Source organism: Salvelinus sp. IW2-2015, linkage group LG4q.2 (assembly GCF_002910315.2).
Source record: "Salvelinus sp. IW2-2015 linkage group LG4q.2, ASM291031v2, whole genome shotgun sequence".
NCBI classification, from domain to species: domain Eukaryota; kingdom Metazoa; phylum Chordata; class Actinopteri; order Salmoniformes; family Salmonidae; genus Salvelinus; species Salvelinus sp. IW2-2015.
In genome coordinates this window covers 29,557,637-29,581,526 of record NC_036843.1, presented here as the reverse complement: position 1 = coordinate 29,581,526, position 23,890 = coordinate 29,557,637, and the positions used below count along the sequence as shown (strand labels likewise).

The following is a 23,890-nucleotide window of genomic DNA, read 5'->3' as shown; positions in this document are numbered from 1 at the left end:
GTGTGTGTGTGTCTGTTGCTGTGTGTGTGTGTGTGTGTCTGTGTGTGTGTATGTGACTGTCATGTATTCGCATAGAAAGCGTTAGGCAGCATGTTCATGCAGATGACTGATGTACAAACAACAGCAGTAATCCGGTCGTGCTAAATCGTACTGTAGGCCTACTGCCTCGTAAGAATATTACGGAACGTGTGGATGTATGGGCTGTATGTATGTACGGGTGAGTTTTTTGAAGGAGAAAGTGTTACAATGGACTAGCATACATCAAGCTCACACGCACACTCACAAACGCGATCTCTATTTCTCTCTCTCTCTCTCTCTCTCTCTCTCTCTCTCTCTGTCTCTCTCTGTCTCTGTCTCTGTCTCTCTCTCTCTCTCTCTCCAGGTCAAAGTGCAGGTGGAAGCAGCATGCACACTAGTTAAGACATCAAAGCAGGCAGGCAGGCAGGCAAGCAGGCAGGTGGGCAGACAGTCAGGCAATGCAGGCTGCACCTACTTGTTACAGGGACATGAACAAAGACCACAGAGAGACCCTAGATTGTTCAAATTCTTTTCTGCATCCTTCATGTCCTTATTGATCTGGTCCATCCCCTCCTCGATCCGCTCCAGTTGCTCTGATTATCAACACAAGTCAATTTTCCCCCACAAAGAACGACAGCACGTTGAAAACAAAAAGAAGAAGAAAGAAAAGAGAAGAAGAAGGGGAACGGGAGGACAAAGGAGAGGAGACAAAAAGAGACATTGACTGTGACAAGAGAGACAGACATTGGACAGCACTACCAACACCACACAGGCCCGTCGCCACCGGTACCTACTTGGCAACACATGGACATAATTGGACACAGCATTGCCCTAAACCCTTCATATCTTTCTCGGCCTCCTTCAAGTCTTGGTTGACCTTGTTCATGCCATCTTCAAACCGATCCAGTTGTTCTGGTGAGGACAAAGGTAATGAGAGCAGTGAAATGAATCGGATTGATGATTGCGCTCTAAGCTACAGCCTATCAAACACAACCATAATGCGATGCAAGAAGTAAGATGCATTGTAAAGATGTACCAGGAAAGCAGGGGTTCTGTCATCACACCAGAGGCTAATAGAGGAGGTCAATGGTGACATAGACGTAGGTTTAAACTGTAATATCACACTAATAGGCTATACTCACCTGATTCTTTTGTCAATAAAGACAGTGTACTGTAGATGTATTGGTATACATGTTTACTAGACAGGCACTTCCCATCCGAAATTCCATTGCTTTCTATTTAGTTTAACACATGGAATCATTCAGCTGATTAACACCAGTTTGTGCTTCAGCGGTGATTTGAACCAGTAGCCCGTTCAATGATTAGTCTACTTCCCTGACCTCTGGGCAGTGTTGAGGAAGCTACTCTGAAAATGTAGTTTACTAAGCTACCTATTATTTCACACTGGACAAGGTAAGCTACACAAAAGCTACCCTTATAAAAAAATATATATAGTTTACTGAACTAAAGTTACTTTGAAAAAGTATTCTACTACATACAAACTACTTCGTGAGCTGAATTTGACTTGTCATATACTCCAATTGCAAGAATAGATCAATCTGGGGTCAAATGTTAAGAGAATATGGAATTTAGCCTATGGTCAGATGAGAATGTGGAATTTAGCCTATGATCAGATGTTAAGAGAATGTGGATTTTAGCCTATGGTCAGATGAGAATGTGGATTTTAGCCTATGGTCAGATGAGAATGTGAAATTTAGCCTATGGTCAGATGTTAAGAGAATGTGGATTTTAGCCTATGGTCAGATGTTAAGAGAATGTGGAATTTAGCCTATTCAACAAGTGAGAATAAGGCAGGTCTGATGCTACCGAACACTGCCTCTGGGCCACACTTTCAGACTCACAGCATTAAAGCCAGTGCATTTAAACAACTTATAATAGTGTTTGAGAGAGAAAGAGATACCGAGAGAGAGGGTGCATGATTAAGAGAGACAGAGAGAGAGCGAGAACGAGAACAGGTGACAGAGAGCGAGAGAGAGCGAGAGAGAGCGAGAACGAGAACAGGTGACAGAGAGCGAGAGAGAGCGAGAGAGAGCGAGAGAGAGCGAGAACGAGAACAGGTGACAGACTGAACAAGTGTTGTGAAGTAGTGGATGAGGTGAAAAGCATTATGGGGGATGCACGCAGAATGTTTGAATAATATGTAAGTTGGGTAGCAACAGTAATGACCTCACCCCAAGAGCTCTAACCACTGATACAGGGTCAAATATTGGTTCATTCCCTAAACCACTGATACAGGGTCAGATATTGGTTGATTCCTTAAATGGTGTGTTGGGTTATCATTGTGGGTACTCTGATCCTAGACCTGTAGTTAGGGTCAACATCTACCTGGAGTGGGTCCAGGGGGAGTGGTCTGTGGCACAGGCAAGGCAGGGTAAGGGAATTCATGGCTGGGGTGGCTTGCTAGTTGATGTTTGAACATTTGTAAACAATCCCTGGGTTGTGGCGATGCGGAAACAACTCACAATGTTTGAGACAGATACACATGTCTCTGGTCACTGGACACAGACACAAGATGAAATAGGGAACTAGATGTGGAGCAGTCAACTAGACTTCTAGACTGATTCTGTTCTTTCTGGCTCCTTCTTCTCTTTCTCCCTTCTACATTTTCAGTGTCTTTCTTTTTCAGCTCTTTTTTTTCTCTCTCTCTCACTCTCACTCTCTCTGTAGTGTGACCATCTGCAGTCTGCCAGTCAGACAGATAGTGGGAACAGTATTGTTATCCTCTCTGGCGCCTCTGACGCCCCCAACAACAGCCTCCCCAGGTAATCCCATGGAAAGTGAGGGATTAGAGAAGAGGGGGAATGTGAGAGAGAGAGAAAGAGAGGGGCATCTTTACACAACACCACTCTGACCAATCAGAGGGTGGAAGACTGCCCTAAACTAATCAATGGTAACAGTTGGGATAGCCAATCAGATCAGTTCTGAAGTCACTCCACAGGTCCGGTTTACAAAAAGCACTGACACCTAGTTCTAGGCTCTCTGGAAGTGGAATCTCTTCAACACTGGCACCTGGTTCTAGGCTCTCTGGAAGTGGAATCTCTTCAACACTGGCACCTGGTTCTAGGCTCTCTGGAAGTGGAATCTCTCCACACTGACACCCTGGTTCTAGAAATCTCTGGAAGGGAATCTTCCACACACTGACACCTGGTTCTAGAAATCTCTGGAAGGGAATCTCTCCAACACTGACACCTGTTCTAGACTCCTCTGAAAGTGGAAATACTTCTCCAACACTGACACCTGGTCCTAACTAGTCTCTAGAGTTAATTCTCTTACAAACACTGGCACCCTGGTTCTAGACTCTCTGGACAGTGGAATACTCTCCAAACACTGGGCACCTGGTTCTAGAATCTCTGGAGTGGCAATCTCTTCAACACTATGGTGTCCTTACACTCGGTTCTGGAGGAATCTCTCAAACCAGCGCAATGATTGAAATCTCTCGCATATTGCACTGTCCGCATCTGCTCGACTTCGTCTTAGAACATCTCTGGAAGTAGCGAAGTCTTCTTCAACACCTGGTACCAACTCGTCGCGCTCTCTATCTGAGAAGTGGGAATCTCGCCTTCAGTCAATGATCCCGACTGCGGTACCCCTACACTGGCTTGCACTCTCTGCACGGGAATCTACAGCTTGTACCTGGTCTATATCTCGGAAGTGGAAGTCTCCCAACACTTGGCACCTGTTCTAGACTCTCTGGAAGTGGAATCTCTTCAACACTGGCACCTGGTTCGTTAGAATCTCTGGAAGTGGAATCTCGTCAACACTGGCACTTGGTTTCTAGAATCTCTGGAAGTGGAATCTCTTCAACACTGACCACCTGGTTTCTAGACTCTCTTAGAGTGGAATCTCTCCAACACTGACCACCTGGCTATTCTAGGAATCTCTGACCGGGTGCGAATTCTCTCCAAACACTGACACCTGGTTCAGAGTCTCTGGGAAGTGGTAATCGCCTCCAACATTGACACCTAGGTTCTAGAATCTCTGGAAGTGGAATCTCTCCAAACACTGACACCTGTTCTAGGTACTCTCTAGAGCTGGAATCTCTTAACACTTGCGTACCTCGGATCTAGACTCTCTGGAAGTGGAATCTCTCCAACACTGGCACCTGGTATATGAATCTCTGGAAGTGGAATCTCTTCAGCACTGGCACCTGGTTCTAGAATTCTCTGAAGTGATCTCTCCCAACATTGACACCGGGTTCTAGAATATCTCTGGAAAGTGGAATCATCGTTCACACCATGAGACACATGTCTAGCACCTCGGTTTCCCTGCAGTCCTCAGAGTGGAGAATCTCTTCCGAACACGTCTGAGTGCGTGAGCGTATGTTAAATGCTAGATTGATTACTCAGTGTCTCGTTTTGCGTTCGGCAGACTGAGCTGGGTGATGGTGGAAGTAACCTAATTATCATCACGGAAGCGCAAGAAGAGGAAAGTTATACTGAATTTCCACTGACAGTATAGCCTATTGAGTGATCACAGTTGCTCCAGGATGACATAGTGGAACCGAGCCGGGGCAGGAAGCGTCCCATGGAGTTGAACACACAAATTTAAACCCCTGCCTTGCTGGAACCTGGAGGAGCAACACACTGAACGTTGGAGATGTAAATACCATGAACAGAGCTGATATGACTGCCTTCTCCACATGTCAGAGAAACATAAAATGTGTTCTACAAAATATATTTATGTTGAAAGACTGCATTGTGTCCAAATGAATCAGAAGGGGCTGTGAATGGCTTTTAGAAAGACTGTGCTTCTGTTACAATGAACGGTCTAGTTCTATACCATACTAACATTATTCAGTGGTCTAATGAAGAGCTGGGACTGTCTTTCTTACTGCCATGAGACACATGACTGAAGAGCTGGGACTGTCTTCCATACTGCCATGACAACCATGACTGAAGAGCTGGGACTGTCTTCCATACTGCCATGAGACAACCATGACTGAAGAGCTTGGGACTTTCTTCCATGCTGCCATGAGACACCCATGACTGAGAGCTGGGACTGTCTTCATACTGCCAGAGACAACCATGACTGAAGAAGCTGGACCTGTCTTTCTTACTGCCATGAGACAACCCATGACTGAAGAGCTGGGACTGTCTTTCTTAACCTGCCAGAGGTACAAGCCATGACTGAAGAAGCTGGGACTGTCTTTCATACTGCCATGAGACAACCATGACTGATAGAGCTGGGATGTCTTTCTTACTGCCATGAGACAACCATGACTGAAGAGCTGGGACTGTCTCTTCTCTACTGCCATGACGAACCATCTGAAGACAGCTGGGACTGTCTTCCATACTGCCAGGAGACACCATGACTGAAGAGCTGATGTCCGTACAATGAAGAGGTCTAATGAGGAGTAGACCTCCTGAAGAAGGAGGTCTACTTAGTTAAACTCCTCAGTCTGCTTTTATATTCTGAATGGAAGCAATTGAGTCAACATAAAAGGTAAGGAACCTGACACGAGAATGACCTATACAACAACTAGTACTTATCAAAGCTGCTTTCTCTGCCATATCACAACCCAGTCATATAGCTGTTCTCATTTGCTATACACAACCAGGTACAATATCAAGCTCTTCATACGCTGCCTAACACCAACTAGCTATCAAGCTGCTTGCTCCTGCCTATCCAACCGAGTACTATCAGAGCTGTTTCCTCCTGCCTCTAACCAACCCAGTAATATGAAGCTTGCTTCTCCTGCCTAACCCAATCCAGTAATATCAAAGCTGCTTTCTGCTACGCACCGTAATCAGCGATCCGCACAACATATCAGGCCGTCTCCTGTAATCCGTTACCAAGCTGCTTTCCTGGCTATACACCGTATACGACCTTATCTCGTCAACGTATTCAAGTGTCTCTGTTCACCGTTACGTCACTGGCTCCGACCTTAACCAGACAGTATCATCAGCTGCTTTCTCCTGCCTAACAACCAGTAATATCCAAGCTGCTTCTTCCTGCCCTAACCAACCAGTAATATTGCTAGGCTGTTTCTCCGTGCCTATCCAGACCATATATATCACTTTTCCCTGCATCAGTATTAAGGTTCTGCCTACCTTACTGTCAAGCTGTCGCCTACCAACCAGTACTATCAAGGTCCCTACCTAGCAACCTCTCAAGCTGCTTCTCCTGCTAACCACCAGTACTAGTCACAGCTGCTTCTTCCTGCCTACAACAGTTAATATCAAGCTGTTTCCTCTGCCTACCACTAATATCAAGCTGCGTCTCCTCGCCTAACCAACCAGTTACTGTCAGCTGCTCTCCTCCTAACCAACCCAGTACGTCAAGCTGCTTCTCCTGCCTAACCAACCAGTACTGTCAAGCTGCTTCTCCTGCCTAACCAACCAGTAATATCAAGCTGTTTCTCCTGCCTAACCAACCAGTACTATCAAGCCGGTGTTGGAGTCATGTAGACGTTGGTGAACAGAGAGTACAGAAGGGGACTAAGCATACACCCCTGAGGGGCCCCTGTGTTGAAAGTCAACGTGGTGGATGTGCTGATGTGTCACCTGGGGGTGGCCCAGGGAGTGGGCCCAGGGTGTCTGGGATGATGGTGTTGATGTGATCCATGACCAGCCTTTCAAAGTAATTTAGACCGGTACCTTGGAATTCTTGGGCACAGGGACTATGGTGGTTGGCTTCAAACATGTAAGTATTATTACAGACTGAGTCAGGGAGAGGTTGAAAATGTCAGTGAAGACACTTGCCAGATAGTCAGCGCATGCTCTGAGTATGCATCCTGGTTATCTGTCTGAATGTTAACCTGTTTAAAGGTCTTCCTCACATCGGTTACGGTGAGCGTGGTCGCACAGTTGTCTGTAACAGCTGGTGCTCTCATGCATGATTCAGTGTTGCTAGCCTCGAAGCGAGCATAGAAGGCATTTAGCTCCTCTAGCAGGCTCACGTCACTGGGCAGCTCGTGGCTGGGTTTCCCTTTGTAATCTATGATAGTTTGCAAGCCCTGCCACATCCAACGAGCATTATAGCCGGTGTAGTAGGATTCAATCTTTGTCCTGTTTTGACAATTTTCCTGTTTGATGGTTCGTCTGAGGGCATTGCAGGATTTGCAGGATTAGTATCCCACTCCTTGAAAGCGGCAGCTCTAGCCTTTAGCTCAGTGCGGGTGTTTCCTGTAATCCATGGCTTCTGGTTGGGATATGTACGCACGGTCACCGTGTGTACAACTTCGTCGATGCACTTATTCATGAAGCTGGAGATTAATGTGGTATACTCCTCAATGCCATTGTATGAGTACCGGAACATATTCCAGTCTGTGCTAGCAAAACAGTCCTGTAGTGTAGCATCTGCATCATCTGATCACTTCCGTATTGAACACGTCACTGGTACTTCCTGATTGAGTTTTTGCTTCTAAGCAGGAATCAGGAGGACAGAGTTATGGTCAGATTTGTGAAATGGAGGGCAAGGGAGAGCATTGTATGATTTCAGTTTCCCTGCATTAAAGTCACCAGCCACTAGGAATCAGTACTATCAGGCTGCTTCTCCTGCTTAACCAACCAGTAATATCAAGCTGTTTCTCCTGCCTAACCAACCTTATCCATCTGATCCACTTCCACAAGGTTACATTTCCTTAACCAAAGCCTTAACCCAGGGATTCTACAGATGGTGTCCTGTTTGAGTGCATGTAAATGAGATGTTTTGTCATTACCAGTATAACTGATCAGTGTGTCCTCTCAGTAAAGAGGATTTGCTATCAACTAACAACTTCACCTCTGAACCGCAGGGCCACACGTTTCTTGTAACTGTGCTTTTTCTCAGATACGCTATTGAGTCAACAAGCAGTTAACCTCAATACTACAGCTCATTGTTACTGTCTACTGAGGAAATGTACTATACCTCTTATAAGACAAAGATACAAGCAAGACAGCAAACAGTTCAGACATTATATATTACAGAAATAACAATTTAAAATCCCTGGTGCTTTTACCTTTCTAACTGCACATAGTATACTAGCACTATGCAAATAGAGTTCAGTACATTATGGCGTAGTACAGCATAGTACATTACATTTAATTTATATAGTCATGTACAGTTGTCCAATATTAGAGTGAAATATTGTGTCTCTATAAGGACTTACCTCCCTGCTCATCCAGCATAACCAGAGTCCTGATACCGGCATCTTTACTCTGCACACCCCGGGTCAGAAGAAAAGAGGGGGGGATAGGTCAGCAGTGATATCAAGCAGTTCAGTGTTGGAGGCTATTTTGTAAATTACATCACCAAAGTCGAGCAGCATGAGTGAAGGATGCTTTGTTGCAAAATAAGATTCTAGATTTAATTTTGGTTTGGAGATGCTTAATGTGAATCTGGAAGGAGAGTTTACAGTCTAACCAGACACCTAGGTATTTGTAGTTGTCCACATATTCTAAGTCAGAACCGTCCAGAGTAGTGATGCTGCACGGGTGGGTAGGTGCTGGCAGAGATCGGTTGAAGAGCATGGATTTAGTTTTACTTGCATTTAAGAGCAGTTTGAGGCAACGGAAGGAGAGTTGTATGGCATTGAAGATCGTCTGGAGGTTAGTTACACAGTGTCCAAAGAAGGGCCAGAAGTATACAGAATGGTGTCGTCTGCGTAGAGGTGGATTAGAGAATCACCAGCAGCAAGAGCGACATCATTAATGTATACAGAGAAAAGAGTCGGCCCGAGAATTGAACCCTGTGGCACTCAGAGGCCCGGACAACAGGCCCTCTGATTTGACACACTGAACTCTATCAGAGAAGTAGTTGGTGAACCAGGCGAGGCAGTCATTTGAGAAACCAAGGCTGTTTAGTCTGCCGATAAGATTGTGGCGATTGACAGAGTTGAAAGCCTTGGCCAGGTCGATGAATACGGCTGCACAGTAATGTCTCAATTGAATGGAAAAGGTGAGAGGAGGAGAGTACGTAGAGACTAGAGTGAATACAACGTGGCTGCTATGAAAGTGAATTGTGTTTATGTGTGATCAGGTGTGTTTTCATTCCTCCGATTCTGTTGATAAAGGTTTCTTAAATGGAAGCAAACGAAACGGGGATGAAAATAGCTGAAATTGTCCAATTACACCCTAGATAAGCTAGATGCAGGCAAGAGTTTGCAAGGCAATATTGAATGTGTCACTGTCTGTCCATATGTCACTGTCTGTCATCTCAATTTTTTCTTTAGACCTGTGTGCACTTACGTTCACTCATAGGCTAGGTTGTGGCAACCTCATGATGGGTATAGGGAACATTAGAGTATCATGTAGTAGCCTCAACCTATCGATGTTACATTGAAACTGGGTGAATGGAATTTGAATGATAGTCATCCAACATGCTGTAACATAAATAAGTCCATGATGACGAAAATAAAGAACAGTCTGAAACGGCACAGACCGCCACCGGAATGGACTGACTGTAAGAGCGTCTGCTAATTTACTAAAATGTTAATATGTAAATGTAGAGAGACAGGCCTAATGACATGACCAGTCACATCTATCAGACTTCTTTTTTCCTGTCAGTGCTCACACATCAACAACTATGAGCTATGAAACCGTAGAGGATATGTGGGGGGGGGGATTACATCGCCTGGGTTTGCATTATGACTTGCATAGGTTTTGTTCAAAGTGCTTCTGGAAACAACAGAAAGGAATCTTAAGATAGAGTGCATGTCTTTTAGAAAGGTTGACGTCCACGTCCTCTCTATGAATCTGACAGGGACGTGTATGTTTGACTTGGTAGCAGACCCTGATTCCTGCTGTGAAGTCACCACTCACTCCTCCTCACCTATGCAGTAGTAGGGCTCTAACGACTTACTCTGTTACTATGACTACCGGGCCTCAGGTTCATGACGGAGTGAATCACAAACACCTGTGGTGGGCGAGAGTGCTCCACCATATGGCTTCCTAATGCACTACGTTTGGACAGAAAGGCTTTATCATCACCCTTCTATATATATATATCTATATATACTGTTAGTCCTTATATATATATATATATATATGAGAGAGAGAGAGAAGATGAGAGAGAGAGAGAGAGAGAGAGAGAGAGGAGAGAGAGAGAGAGAGAGAGGAGAGAGAGAGAGGAGAGAGAGAGAGAAGAGAGAGAGAGAGAGAAAGAGAGAGAGAGAGAGAGAGAGAGAGAGAGAGGTGTTACTGGCCGTAAAATGGAGATGTCATTGATTTTATCGATGTCTCCTGTATTGATCTGCAATCGATATGACAACTGCCTCCCCCAGCCCCCGCCCCTGTATCCCCTTGCTGCCGAGCCATTGGATGGCCAGAGTTGGTTGCATGACATATAATATTCATACCTCGGCCTGGATTACAGTAGGCTACTAAACAACATCTCCAGTGGCACACTGACTCACCTAATGAGGAAGATGAAGCCATAGGCTACTAGTCATGGTGATGGCAGATGCACTTGTTTTTTTGTTTGTTATTTCTGTTGGTTCAACAGACAGATTAGTCTTCTCTTTCCAAACTGTACGTTTTTCCCGCAAATGTATTTTGAAATCCACAAAAGGCAAACAGACAACTGCAAACAACCATAAAATATAATCCATAGATTCCCATTCAAGTAAGGACTAGCAGCCATGCTAGTGTACCCATGCCATGCTAGTGTACTCATACTCAAGTAAGGACTAGCAGTAAGGACTAGCAGTAAGGACTAGCAGTAAGGACTAACAGTAAGGACTAACAGTAAGGACTAACAGTAAGGACTAGCAGTAAGGACTAGCAGTAAGGACTAGCAGTAAGGACTAACAGTAAGGACTAACAGTAAGGACCAGCAGTAAGGACCAGCAGTAAGGACTAGCAGTAAGGACTAGCAGTAAGGACTAGCAGTAAGGACTAACAGTAAGGACTAGCAGTAAGGACTAGCAGTACGGACTAACAGTAAGGACTAACAGTAAGGACTAACAGTAAGGACTAGCAGTAAGGACTAGCAGCCATACTAAGGACTAGCAGCCATGCTAGTGTACCCATGCCATGCTAGTGTATACTCATACTCAAGTAAGGACTAGCAGCCATTGCTAGTGTACCCATGAGTTTAACACTCAAATTGCCAGGGTAAGAGGTTCAAAATGGATTAAATGTCTAACTCAACAAGCTCTATATTTGATTCGCATGCTGCACAAATGGCTGCTTTCCCGACTGTGGCAACTGGTTAACTAACAAATAAAGGAAACACGTGAGTAAATGGCTGCTTTCCCGACTGTAGGCAACTGGTACTAACAAAATAAAGGAAACACTTGAGTAAATGGCTGCTTTCCCGAACTGTAGGCAACTGGTAACTAACAAATAAAGGAAACACTTGAGTAAAATGGCATGCTTCCCGACTGTAGGCAACTGGGTAACTAACAAAATAAAGGAAACACTTGAGTAAATGGCTGCTTTCCCGACTGTAGGCAACTGGTAACTAACAAAATAAAGGAAACACTTGAGTAAATGTGAAATACAAAATGGATGTTATGGTATAAACTATGCCAAGGCGCATTGAAACTGTTCTGGCAGCTCAAGGTGACCCAACATCCTTTTAAGACACTTTAAATACGGAAAGTATTCAGACCCCTTGACTTCTTCCACATTTTGTTACATTACAGCCATATTCAAAAAATGATTAACTTCTCTAGGATAGGGGGAAGCATTTTCACGTTTGGATGAAAAGTGTGCCCAGAGTAAACTGCCTCCTACTCAATCCCAGATGCTAATATATGCATATTATTAGTAACATTGGATAGAAAACACTCTGAAGTTTCTAAAACTTTTTGAATCATGTCTGTGACTATAACATAACTTATTTGTCAGGCAAAACCCTGAGGACAAACCATTCAGATTTTTTTTTTGAGGTCACTCTCTTTTCAATGGGGTTTCATTGGGAATCCAGATTTCTAAGGGACCTTCCTGCAGTTCCTATCGCTTCCACTGGATGTCAACAGTCTTTAGAAATTGGTTGAGGTTTTTCCTTTGAGCAATGTAGAAGTAGCCATGTTCAGAATGAGGCTCCAGCGAAGTGTACTGTTTGTTAGAGGCACGTGACCAGAAAGCATGCTACACATTGTTTTCCTCCGGTATTGAACACAGATCATCCCGTCTTCAATTTTATCGATTATTTACGTAAAAAAATACCTAAAGTTGTATTACAAAAGTAGTTTGAAATATTTGCACAACACTTACAGGTAACTTTTGAGATATTTTGTAGTCACGTTGTGCAAGTTGGAACCAGTGTTTTTCTGGATCAAACGCGACAAATAAATGGACATTTTGGATATATATTGACGGAATTAATCGAACAAAAGGACCATTTGTGATGTTTATGGGACATATTGGAGTGCCAACAGAAGAAGCTCGTCAAAGGTAAGGCATGAATTATATATTTATTTCTGCGTTTTGTGTCGCGCCTGGAAGGTTGAAATATGATGGTCTGTGATTGTTAGCTGGGGTGCTATCCTCAGATAATAGCATTGTTTGCTTTCGCCGTAAAGTGTCTTAAAAATCTGACACGTTGGCTGGATTCACAACAAGTGTAGCTTTAATTTGGTATATTGAATGTGTGATTTCATGAAAGTTTAATTTTTAGAGTAATTTATTACTCCAACACTGGATGTTGGACAGGTGGGACGCTACCGTCCCACATTTCCCAGAGAGGTTAAATAATTTTTTCCCTCATCAATCTACACCATGATGAAAAAGAAAAACTGTTTTTAGAAATGTTTGCAAATTTTTACAAAATAAAAAATCTGAAATATCACATTTACGTAAGTATTCAGGCCCTTTAAGTCTTCTTGTGTATAACGCTACAAGCTTGGCGCGCACACCTGTATTCGGGGAGTTTCTCCCATTCTTCTCTGCAGATCCTCTCAAGCTCTGTCAGATTGGATGGGGAGCGTCACTGCACAGCTATTTTCAGGTCTCTCCAGAGATGTTCGATCAGGTTCATTTATTTGTCACATGCGCCGAATACAACAGGTAGACCTTACAGTGAAAAGCTAACAAAAAAAAGTAAGAGATAAGAAAATCAAATGATTAAAGAGCAGCAGTAAATCACAATAGCGGGGCTAAATAGTCTGGGTAGCCATTTGATTAGCTGTTCAGGAGTCTTATGGCTTGGAGGTAGAAGCTATTTAGGAGCCTCTTGGACCTAGACTTGGCGCTCCGGTACCGCTTGCTGTGCGGTAGCAGAGAGAACAGTCTATGACTAGGGTGGCTGGATTCTTTGACAATTTTTAGGGCCTTCCTCTGACACCGCCTGGTATAGAGGTCCTGGATGGCGGGAAGCCTGGTCCCGGTGATGTAGGCCGTACGCACTACCCTCTGCTGTGCTTTGTGGTCGGAGGCCGAGCAGTTGCTATACCAGGGAGTGATGCAATCCAACAGGATGCTCTCGATGGTGCAGCTGTAAAACCATTTGAGGACTCATGCCAAATCTTTTCAGTCTCCTGAGGGGGAATAGGCTTTGCGTGCCCCTGCACGACTGTCTTGGTGTGCTTGGGCAATGTTAGTTTGTTGGTGATGTGGACATCAAGGAACTTGAAGCTCTCAACCTGCTCCACTACAGCCCCGTCGATGAGAATGGGGGCGTGCTCGGTCCTCCTTTTCCTGTAGTCCACAATCATCTCCTATGTCTTGATCACGTTGAGGGAGAGGTTGTTGTCCTTGCACCACACAGTCAGGACTCTGACCTCCTCCCTGTAGGCTGTCTCATCATTGTCGGTGATCAGGCCTCCCACTGTTGTGTCATCAGCAAACTTAATGATGGTGTTGGAGTCGTGCCTGGCCGTGCAATCATGAGTGAATAGAGAGTACAGAAGGGGACTGAGCACACATCTCTGAGGAGCCCCCGTGTTGAGGATCAGCATGGCAGATGTGTTGTTGCCTATCCTTACCACCTGGGGGTGGCCCGTCAGGAAGTCTAGGATCCAGTTGCAGAGGGAGGTGTTTAGTCCCAGGGTCCTTAGATTAGTGATGAGCTTTGTGCGCACTATGGTGTTGAACGCTGAGCTGTAGTCAATGAATAGCATTTTCACATAGGTGTGCCTTTTTTCTAGGTGGGAAAGGGCAGTGTGGAGTACGATTGAGATCTGCTTCATCTGTGGATCTGTTGGGGCGGTATGTGAATTGGAGTGAGTCTAGGGTTTCCGGGATGATGGTGTTGACGTGAGCCATGACCAGCCTTTCCAAGCACTTCATGGCTACAGACGTGAGTGCTACTGGGCAGTAGTCATTTAGGCAGGTTACCTTGGTGTTCTTGGGCACAGAGACTATGGTGGTCTGCTTGAAACATGTAGGTACTACAGACTCGGTCAGGGAGAGGTTGAAAATGTCAGTTGGTCTGCACATGCTCTGAGTTTACATTCTGGTAATTCTTCTGGCCCCGCTGCCTTGTGAATGTTGACCTGTCTAAAGGTCTTGCTCACATCGGGTATGGAGAGCGTGATCACACAGTCATCCGGAACAGCTGGTGCTCTCATGCATTCTTCAGTGTTGCTTGCCTTGAAGCGAGCATAAAATACATTTAGCTCATCTGGTAGGCTCGCGTCGCTGGGCAGCTCGTGGCTGGGCTTCCCTTTGTAGTACGAAATGGTTTGCAAGCCCTGCCACATCTAACGAGCATCAGAGCCGGTGTAGTAGTACTCAATCCTAGTCCTCTATTGATGCTTTGCCTGTTTGATGGTTCGTCTGAAGGTATAGCGGGATTTCTTATAAGCGTCCGGATTAGTGTCCCGCTCCTTGAAAGTGGCTGCTCTAGCCTTTAGCTCGGTGCGGATTTTGCCTGTACTGCATGGCTTCTGATTGGGATATGTACGAACGTTCCCTGTGGAGACGATGTTGTCGATGCACTTATTGATGAAGCTGGTGACTGAGGTGTTACACTCCTCAATGCCATTGCATGAATCCCGGAACATATTCCAGTCTGTGCTAGAAAAACAGTCCTGTAGTGTAGCATCCGCATAATCTGATCACTTCCGTATAGAGCGAGTCACTGGTACTTCCTGCTTTAGTTTTTGCTTGTAAGCAGGAATCAGGAGGATATCATTATGGTCAGATTTGCCAAATGGAGGTTGAGGGAGAGCTTTGTATGCGTCTCTGTGTGTGGAGTAAAGGTGGTCTAGAGTTTTTTTCCCCTCTGGTTGCACATGTGACATGCTGGTAGAAGTTAGATTAACATGGATTTAAGTTTGCCTGCATTAATGTTCCCGGCCAATAGGAGTGCCACTTCTGGACGAGCATTTTCTTGTTTACTTATACAGCTTGTTGAGTGCTGTCTTAGTGCCAGCATCGGTTTGTGGTGGTAACTAGATGGCTACAAAAAATATAGATGAAAACTCTCTTGGTAGATAGTGTAGTCTACAGCTTATCACCTCGAGCACCACATGTTATTGACAAATAGACACACCCTCCCACCCCTCGTCTTACCAGAAGTAGCTGTTCTGTCCTACCGATGCACTGAAAACCCAGCCAACTGTATATTATCCGTGTCGTTGTTCACCCACGACTCGGTGAAACATAAGATATTACAGTTTTTAATATCCTGTTGGTAGGATAGTCTCGAATGGAGATCATCCAGTTTATTCTCCAGTTTATACCTATAACATGATGCAGCCACCACTATGCTTGAAAAATGGAGAGTGATACTCAGTAGGGTTGTATTGGATTTGTCCCCCCCCCCAAAAAATTGTATCCAGGACAAAAGGTGAATTGCTTTGCCACATTTTTTGCAGTATTACTTTGGTGCCTTGTTGCAAGCAGGATGCATGTTTGGGGATATTTTTTATTCTGTACAGACTTCCTTCTTTTCCCTCTGTCAATTAGGTTAGTATTGTGGAGTACCTACAATGTTGCTGATCCATCCTCAGTTTTCTCCTATCACTGCCATTAAACTCTGCAACTGTTTTAAAGCCACCATTGGCCTCATGGTGTAATGCCTAAATGGTTTCCTTCCTCTCCGTCAACTGAGTTAGGAAGGACGCCTGTATCTTTGCAGTGACTGGATATATTGGTACACCATCCAAAGTGTAATTAATAACTTCACAGGGGCCTCCTGAGTGGCGCAGTGGTCTGAAGCACTACATCGCAGTGCTAGCTGTGCCACTAGAGATTCTGGGTGGGAAACCTATGGGGTGGCGCACAACTAGCCCAGTGGTGTCCGGGTTAGGGGAGGGCTTGGCCGGCAGGGATGTCCTTGTCCCATTGAACATCAGCGATTTCTGTGGAGGGCCGGGCGCAGTGCACTCTGACACGGTTGCCAGGTGTACGGTGTTTCCTCTGACACATTGGTGTGGCTGGCTTCCGGGTTAAGTGTGCATTGTGTCAAGAAGCAGTGCGGCTTCGTTGGGTTGTGTTTCAGCAGACGCATGGCTCTCGACCTTCGTCTCTCCCGAGTCCGCACAGGAGTTGCAGCGAAGAGACAAGACTGTAACTACCAATTGGATATTTCACGAAATTGGGGAGAAAAAAAGGGGTAAAAATAAAACATGCTCAAAGGGATATTCAATGTCTGCTTTTTATTTTTAACCATCTACCATTCTTCCCTTCCCTTAGTCCCCTTCTTTGCGAGGCATTTGAAAACCTCTCTGATCTTTGTTGTTGAATCTGTGTTTGAAATTCACTGCTCGACTGGGGGACATTACAGATAACATTATGTGTGGGGTATAGAGATGAGGTACTCATTCAAAAATCATGTTCAACAGTATTATTGCACACAGAATGAGTCCATTGAGTAACTTACTATATGACAGAGTCCATGTAACTTACTATATGACAGAGTCTATGTAACTTACTATATGACAGAGTCCATGTAACTTACTATATGACAGAGGTCCATGTAAACTTACTATATGACAGAGTCCATGCTAACATTATTATATGACAGAGTCATGTAACTTCTATATGACAGAGTCATGTAACTTACTATATGACAGAGTCCATGTAACTATTTATATGACAGAGTCCATGTAACTTATTATATGACAGAGTCCATGTAACTATTTATATGACAGAGTCCATGTAACTTACTATATGACAGAGTCCATGTAACTTATTATATGACAGAGTTCATGTAACTTACTATATGACAGAGTTCATGTAACTTACTATATGACAGAGTTCATGTAACTTACTATATGACAGAGTCCATGTAACTTATTATATGACAGAGTCCATGTAACTTATTATATGACAGAGTACATGTAACTTACTATATGAATTTTGTTAAACACATTTTTACTCTTGAGCTTATTTAGACAAAGGGGTTGAATACCTATTGACTTATTGACATTTCGAGTTTCATTTTTGATTCATTTGTAAACATTTCAAAAACCTGAATTCCACTTTGACTTTACGGGAATTGTGTGTAGATCAGTGACAAAAAAAAATCGCAATTGAATACATTTTGATTCAGGTTATAACATAACAAAATGTGGAAAAATCAAGGGGTGTGAACACTTCCTGAAGGCACTGTATTTAATATATACTGTACAATATAAACTGTAATATATATATAATTATAATAAAATGTTTGCTGCCTCTTGGGCCTCCCACGGGCTTCAACCCCTGTAAGCTCCTGCATTAAGCCGGCCCTGTTCATACCATGTATTATTTAGTGCATGTCATTTTAATACAGCTAGCATACCTACAATATAGATTTGAGAAATGTAGAGAAAGTACGAGGCATGGAAATAGACTTGATAGCACCAGATCTTCTCTTCAACATGAATTATTTATGGTTAAATTTCACATAATGACCCAATTACATGGAGACATATGACACTGCTATTACTGTGTATTTGAAACTGCCACTTTCCCACCAAACATTCAGTAGGAGCAGGACAGATTTCAACTGCCACTTCCCACCAAACATTCAGTAGGAGCAGGAAAGATTTCAAAAGTGTTTCCAGACATATATCACCTATGTTTTCACCTTTTGTCAGTGTCATCTTGTTTACATTCTAGAATCTGTCTGTCTGTCTGTCTGTCTGTCTGTCTGTCTGTCTGTCTGTCTGTCTGTCTGTCTGGTGTCTGTCTGTCTGTCTGTCTGTCTGTCTGTCTGTCTGTCTGTCTGTCTGTCTGTTTCTGTCTGTTGTCTTCGTCTGTCTGTCTGTCTGTCTGTTGTCTGTCTGGTCTGTCTGTCTGTCTGTCTGTCTGTCTGTCTGTCTGTCTGTCTGTCTGTGAGAGATGAGGGATTACATATGTTCTTCAGATCCCGTCTCTCTGGAGATAGCCACCGACTAGCAGCATTGATTATTTTCCTCTTGCTCTCTCCCTCCACCATTTCCACAGAGTCCTGATATAACAGACTATAATACTGTCTCTCTCCCTTCTCATCCTGAACGGCTCAAAGCGTACATGGGAACAGACAGGTAGATTTAACCCCTCTGTCACTAGTTGGTTCAAATCTTTGCATTGAAAGAGTCAACTGGAAAATGTGCCTGATGCTCCACTGAATGCTCCGTTGCTAAATTCATAAACCCCAGACATCTCAGTCAATGACAACCTTACGTAGTGTTATAATGCTTCATAACAGGGCGGCTCAGCGGATAAGTCAGTTTGTGGGGCTGATTAAAGACAGACTAGAGGACAGAGGCAGAGTCGAACAACATTACATCAAGGAGATGGATAGCCCAGGAATCCGTCAGTCAACATATTCACAACCTCCATAAAACGTAACAACACCCCCACTCAGTCAACATATTCACAACCTCCATAAAACGTAACAACACCCCCACTCAGTCAACATATTCACAACCTCCATAAAACGTAACAACACCCCCTTTCAGTCAAAGAGAGGGCTTCCACTGCGCTTAAACGGATACGCTCCATACACCAATACGCACTCTTAGCTGATTCTATTAGCCTAGCGTCGCTAGTTCAAAGTCCACTCAACGGCTATCACCCTGTGCTTGAGAGAAGAAGTCTGTAATTGGATATTTGGAAAAGTATTGACCTGGTTGGGTGGGTTTCTCAAAGCCTTGGTAGCTAAAGAACTACGGTATTTTTCTTAACAACCAAGCTTCATAGCCGTGAAAGAGTTACAACTATAAACGTGATGTGTGACAGGTCAATGTTCTACGTGTGAACGAACAACATCAGTGAAATAAAGAAGGTATTATTCTAGGAGTAGAGTGAGCCTAGGTAAACAATAACATAGTACTTATGCACATAGTACTTTGAGAAAGGGTCTGAATACTTATTTAAATGTAATATTTCAGTTCTACATTTTTAATACATTTGCAAAAAATGTCTAAAAACATGTTTCGCTTTGTTATTATGGGGTATTGTGTCTAGATTGATGAGGGGGATAAAATAATTTAATCCATTTTCGAATAAGGTTGTAGCGTAAAAAAATGTGGACAAAGTCAAGGGGTCTGCAAACTTTCCGAATGCACTGAAATACAACCAGGCACTGAAACCTCACCCCCTTCATCTTCAGTGCTTATTAAACCGGTGGAGTGTTAGCCTACAGACACACGTTGCTGAAGCTCAGCGTTTTTTAATTTTTTTATTTAACCTTTATATAACTAGGCAGGTCAGTTAATAAGAACACATTCTTATTTACAATGACAGCCTACCCCGGACAAACCTGGACGACTCTGAGCCAATTGTGCGCCACCCTATGGGACTGCCAATCACGGCCGGATGTGATGCAGCCTGTATTCAAACCAGGTAATGCAGTGACGCCTCTTGCACTGAGATGCAGTGTCTTAGACCACTGTGCCACTCAGGAACATACTATATCCTAGAAGGTATGTTTGTAACAGCCATACATATTAAATCCATGTTGTGGCCTAGGATTATAGACAGTGTTGGCGTCACATGGTCCATGGTGTCATGACGTTGGCCTGTGGGTAAGGTTTATGACCCCCCCCATAAATACCTTTCTCCCTTACCTCTCTCTCTGACTCTACTGAGGGACTTTTGAATAGCCTTTGTTAAACATAGAGAGTCTGGGAACATGAAACAAGTGAGGGGAAAGGAACCATATTTCAGTTATAGAACCAGTTGAAAATATGCGTTGGAACTTAATGAATATGATGTCAGTTCGGTTGTCATCTGAGACATTATGACTGATGACAGGACGACATAAACTGTATCTGGGGAAGTCTACACGTTATACAGTGGGGCAAAAAAGTATTTAGTCAGCCACCAATTGTGCAAGTTCTCCCACTTAAAAAGATGAGAGAAGCCTGTAATTTTCATCATATGTACACTTCAACTATGACAGACAAAATGAGAAATAAAAATCCAGAAAATCACATTGTAGGATTTTTTATGAATTTATTTGCAAATTATGGTGGAAAATAAGTATTTGGTCAATAACAAAAATTTATCTCAATACTTTGTTAAATACCCTTTGTTGGCAATGACAGAGGTCAAACGTTTTCTATACATAAGGAAGCCCATCAAGCAAACACAAAAGACACAGGTGCAACTAATAAGACAAAACAAACAGAAAACGAAAAAGGGATCGGTGGCGGCTAGTAGGCCGGTGACGACGACCGCCGAGCACCGCCCGAACAGGCAGGGGAGCCAACTTCGGCGGAAGTCGTGACAGCTAGGGACGTTTTCCTTTATGACATAATTTGTAATCAAGGTATGATTCATTCTGTGTATATGTAATTCTGTGTGATTAGTTAGGTATTTAGTAAATAAATAATAAAACCCAATTTTGTATTGCTGATTCAACTTGTTAGCCAAGGTTTGTGAAGATAACCAAGAATTTACAACTTTCAGATGAGACTGAAATAAGGTGACGATTAATATTGACTGCTATTGATGTAAAATATTACTAGGTCTTTAAGAGTTTATTCGGAAGATAACAGCTCTATAAATATTATTTTGTGGTGCCCCGACTTTCTAGTTAATTACATTTACATGATTAGCTACAAATCAAGTCAAATACTTACACTACAGAGAAAGGATTTTATAGAATAGCATGTCATATCACTTAATCCGGCATAGCCAAAGACACGACAAATGGTGCCCCGTGTGAGACTTCTAAAATAGGATGACGCTTCATTTTTGATTTCTATATAAAAGTTAAAAACAGAACATAATATACCAAGTTTATTATACACATTATGGAGTTGGAGACAGGAATATTGGTGCGTGTGTGCTCTGGAGAGATTCCTCCGTGTTGTTTCTGCCCTAGTCAGTGGGTACCGTAAACGAATACATTTCTGTATGAGGCGTGATGAAGCTAATTATAGAAATCTGAGAAATAGAGCGTTTGGCCAAACGCAGGGCTATTTCTGCCTCGCGCGTTTCAGACGCGTGTAGGCTCGGTCTTATTCATTTCTCGAGGCAGGACAAAGAGCCAGCCGATTGAAATTCAGGAGATATTAGCTTGACCAGCGATAATTATCTCTGTCTCTCTCTTGTTTCCACGCGAGTAGACCACGGTGCAGTTCGTTGTTTGCTGAGTGTTCCGGTTAAAACATGGTCAAAATAACGCCGAAAAGGGTTTAAACATAATAGTTATAAGTAAAACCTTTCCCGTCCTATGTTTTGCTGAAAGCGTAAAAAGTAGGATTAGCTTGCACAAAGATGTTAAGCTAACAAAGGGAAAAGAGACATTTTGTCTTGGCACATTGTAATCCTCCACCTTGCGGAACGGAAGTCCGCCTCGGTACTTTCGTTTGATTTCAGCGTGTGCAATCAGTGACGCGCTGAAGTGTGTGCCAGTACTTTCCTTCGAGAATAATTATTCAGTTCACACTCAAGTCATTACTTATGATATCCAGACGGATATCGACTGTCTTATTCAATTGAACTAATAAGTGAAATTGCCAGATTTACATTCTCAAATGGATCTTTTAAATAATATCCAAATTGATGAGTTTTCTAAATAAGACATTGTAAACTTTTTCCAAACAAACCTAGATGAAGCAACTTCTCAGGTTAATTAAAGTTTAATACCCAAATAGCCTATACAGGTTTGATTTATCATTAAATTGATCAATCTTTGCAAAACCATTCAGTGATCCAGTACTGACAGAAGTCCCGCCCCAGCGGGAATCCCATGTGGCTTCGGCCTTAGGGAGAAGTGTACCATAGTACATAGTACCATAAGTGTAAACATAGTGATCTACTGTTTACACTTATGATATCCAATCAATGGAGATTGCATGGATTATAGTCTCATTCAATTTAATAAGTTAAATTGTTGAACATACCTTAATGTTCTTCCAATCAAATGAGACACTTTTAAACTTCTCATATTAACCTGGATGAAGCAACCTCTCAGGTTAATTAACATGTAATATCCAGATAGCCTACCCAGGTAGTTTTAATCATTGGCATTGATTGATTAATTCAATTTGCTTTTGCAAATTCATTCACGTCTAACTTCCACATTACTGACGGTTCGTCAACATCTATAAATAGATTAAACTTGTCTTTGCAGCTTCCAACAAATTCCAAACTCAAACTTTGAAAAAAAAAAAAAGATTTTTTTTCGTCAAAATCTTTCTAATAATGTGCAAGCTATCAAAGGAGGTGGTCACCACTCCTCCACTAATTAGTGAACCTCCACCCATAAAATGATTGATCTCTGACCTCAGCAGCGATACCAACCCTAATTATGCCATTAGCGAAAAAATAGCCGAAATTGCGAACGCTCTCCACAATCAACCATCAAACACAGGCCAACGTCATGACAACGGTTATGTACGTGTAGCTACCTACTTTCAGGAGGCTGCTGAAGGGAGGACGGCTCATTGTAATGGCCGGAACGGAGCAAATGGAATGGCATCAAACACCTGGAAACCATGGAAACCATGTGTTTGATTCAATTCCATCTATTCCACTCCAGCCATTACCAAGAGCCTGTTCTCCCCAATTAAGGTGCCACCAACCTCCTGTGGATCTACTCATGCATAATACATGCTGGGATATTGGCCTTTCATCCTCTGTCTGTCTATACAATTTAAAGCACTCTGGAAACAGACACAGTCACAGATTGACGGGACATTTAAAGCACTCTTCAGCCATTGTCTTCCAGAAAGTAGGAGTGTCGTAGAACTCAGGCTAGTCCCTCGACTGGGAGGAGTCAAACTCTAAAACGTAAGGAGATGTGCTTTTTTTTCTAAAACAAATTATGTAGAACTGAACCAAACATTTAACTTCACGCCAAAGGAAGTACAAGTGCTTATATTCCACTCTGAAATTAGGAAGTTTAATTTGTCTCTCTATTAGAATAAGATGTTTGTGTGTGTGTGTGTGTGTGTGTGTGTGTGTGTGTGTGTGTGTGTGTGTGTGTGTGTGTGTGTGTGTGTGTGTGTGTGTGTGTGTGTGTGTGTGTGTGTGTGTGTGTGTGTGTGTGTGTGTGTGTGTGTGTGTGTGTGTGTGTGTGTGTGTGTGTGTGTAATGTTGACATATGACCTTACCTCCTCAACCATGGCCAGCATACGCCGAGTGCTCTCCAGCGACTGTGGAGAGAAAACACCCATATTAGAGAGTTGTCAGATGAATCTCTTCTCTACTACTGAACTGTACCTCACACCTGGTGATGAATACACCTGGTGATGAATACACTTGGTGGTGAATCTCTTCTCTACTACTGTACTGTACCACACACCTGATGGGGAATACACCTGGTGGGGAATACACCTGGTGATGAATACACCTGGTGGGGAATACACCTGGTGGGGAGTACACCTGGTGGGGAATACACCTGNTACACCTGGTGGGGAATACACCTGGTGGGGAATACACCTGGTGATGAATACACCTGGTGATGAATACACCTGGTGGGGAATACACCTGGTGGGGAATACACCTGGTGGGGAATACACCTGATGGGGAACACACTTGGTGGGGAATACACCTGGTGATGAATACACCTGATGGGGAATACACTTGGTGGGGAATACACCTGGTGATGAGTACAC

General features: G+C 43.3%; 1 long non-coding RNA gene across 1 annotated transcript; it reads right to left on the bottom strand.

Moving 5' to 3' along the window:
- Positions 1–468: 468 nt before the first annotated feature.
- Positions 469–23,430, bottom strand: LOC111963062 (uncharacterized). Its single transcript, XR_002877206.2, has 3 exons — positions 23,387–23,430; positions 8,129–8,177; positions 469–611 (listed from the first exon to the last, which is right to left on the bottom strand). It is a non-coding gene; the product is annotated as an uncharacterized lncRNA (long non-coding RNA).
- Positions 23,431–23,890: the final 460 nt, after the last annotated feature.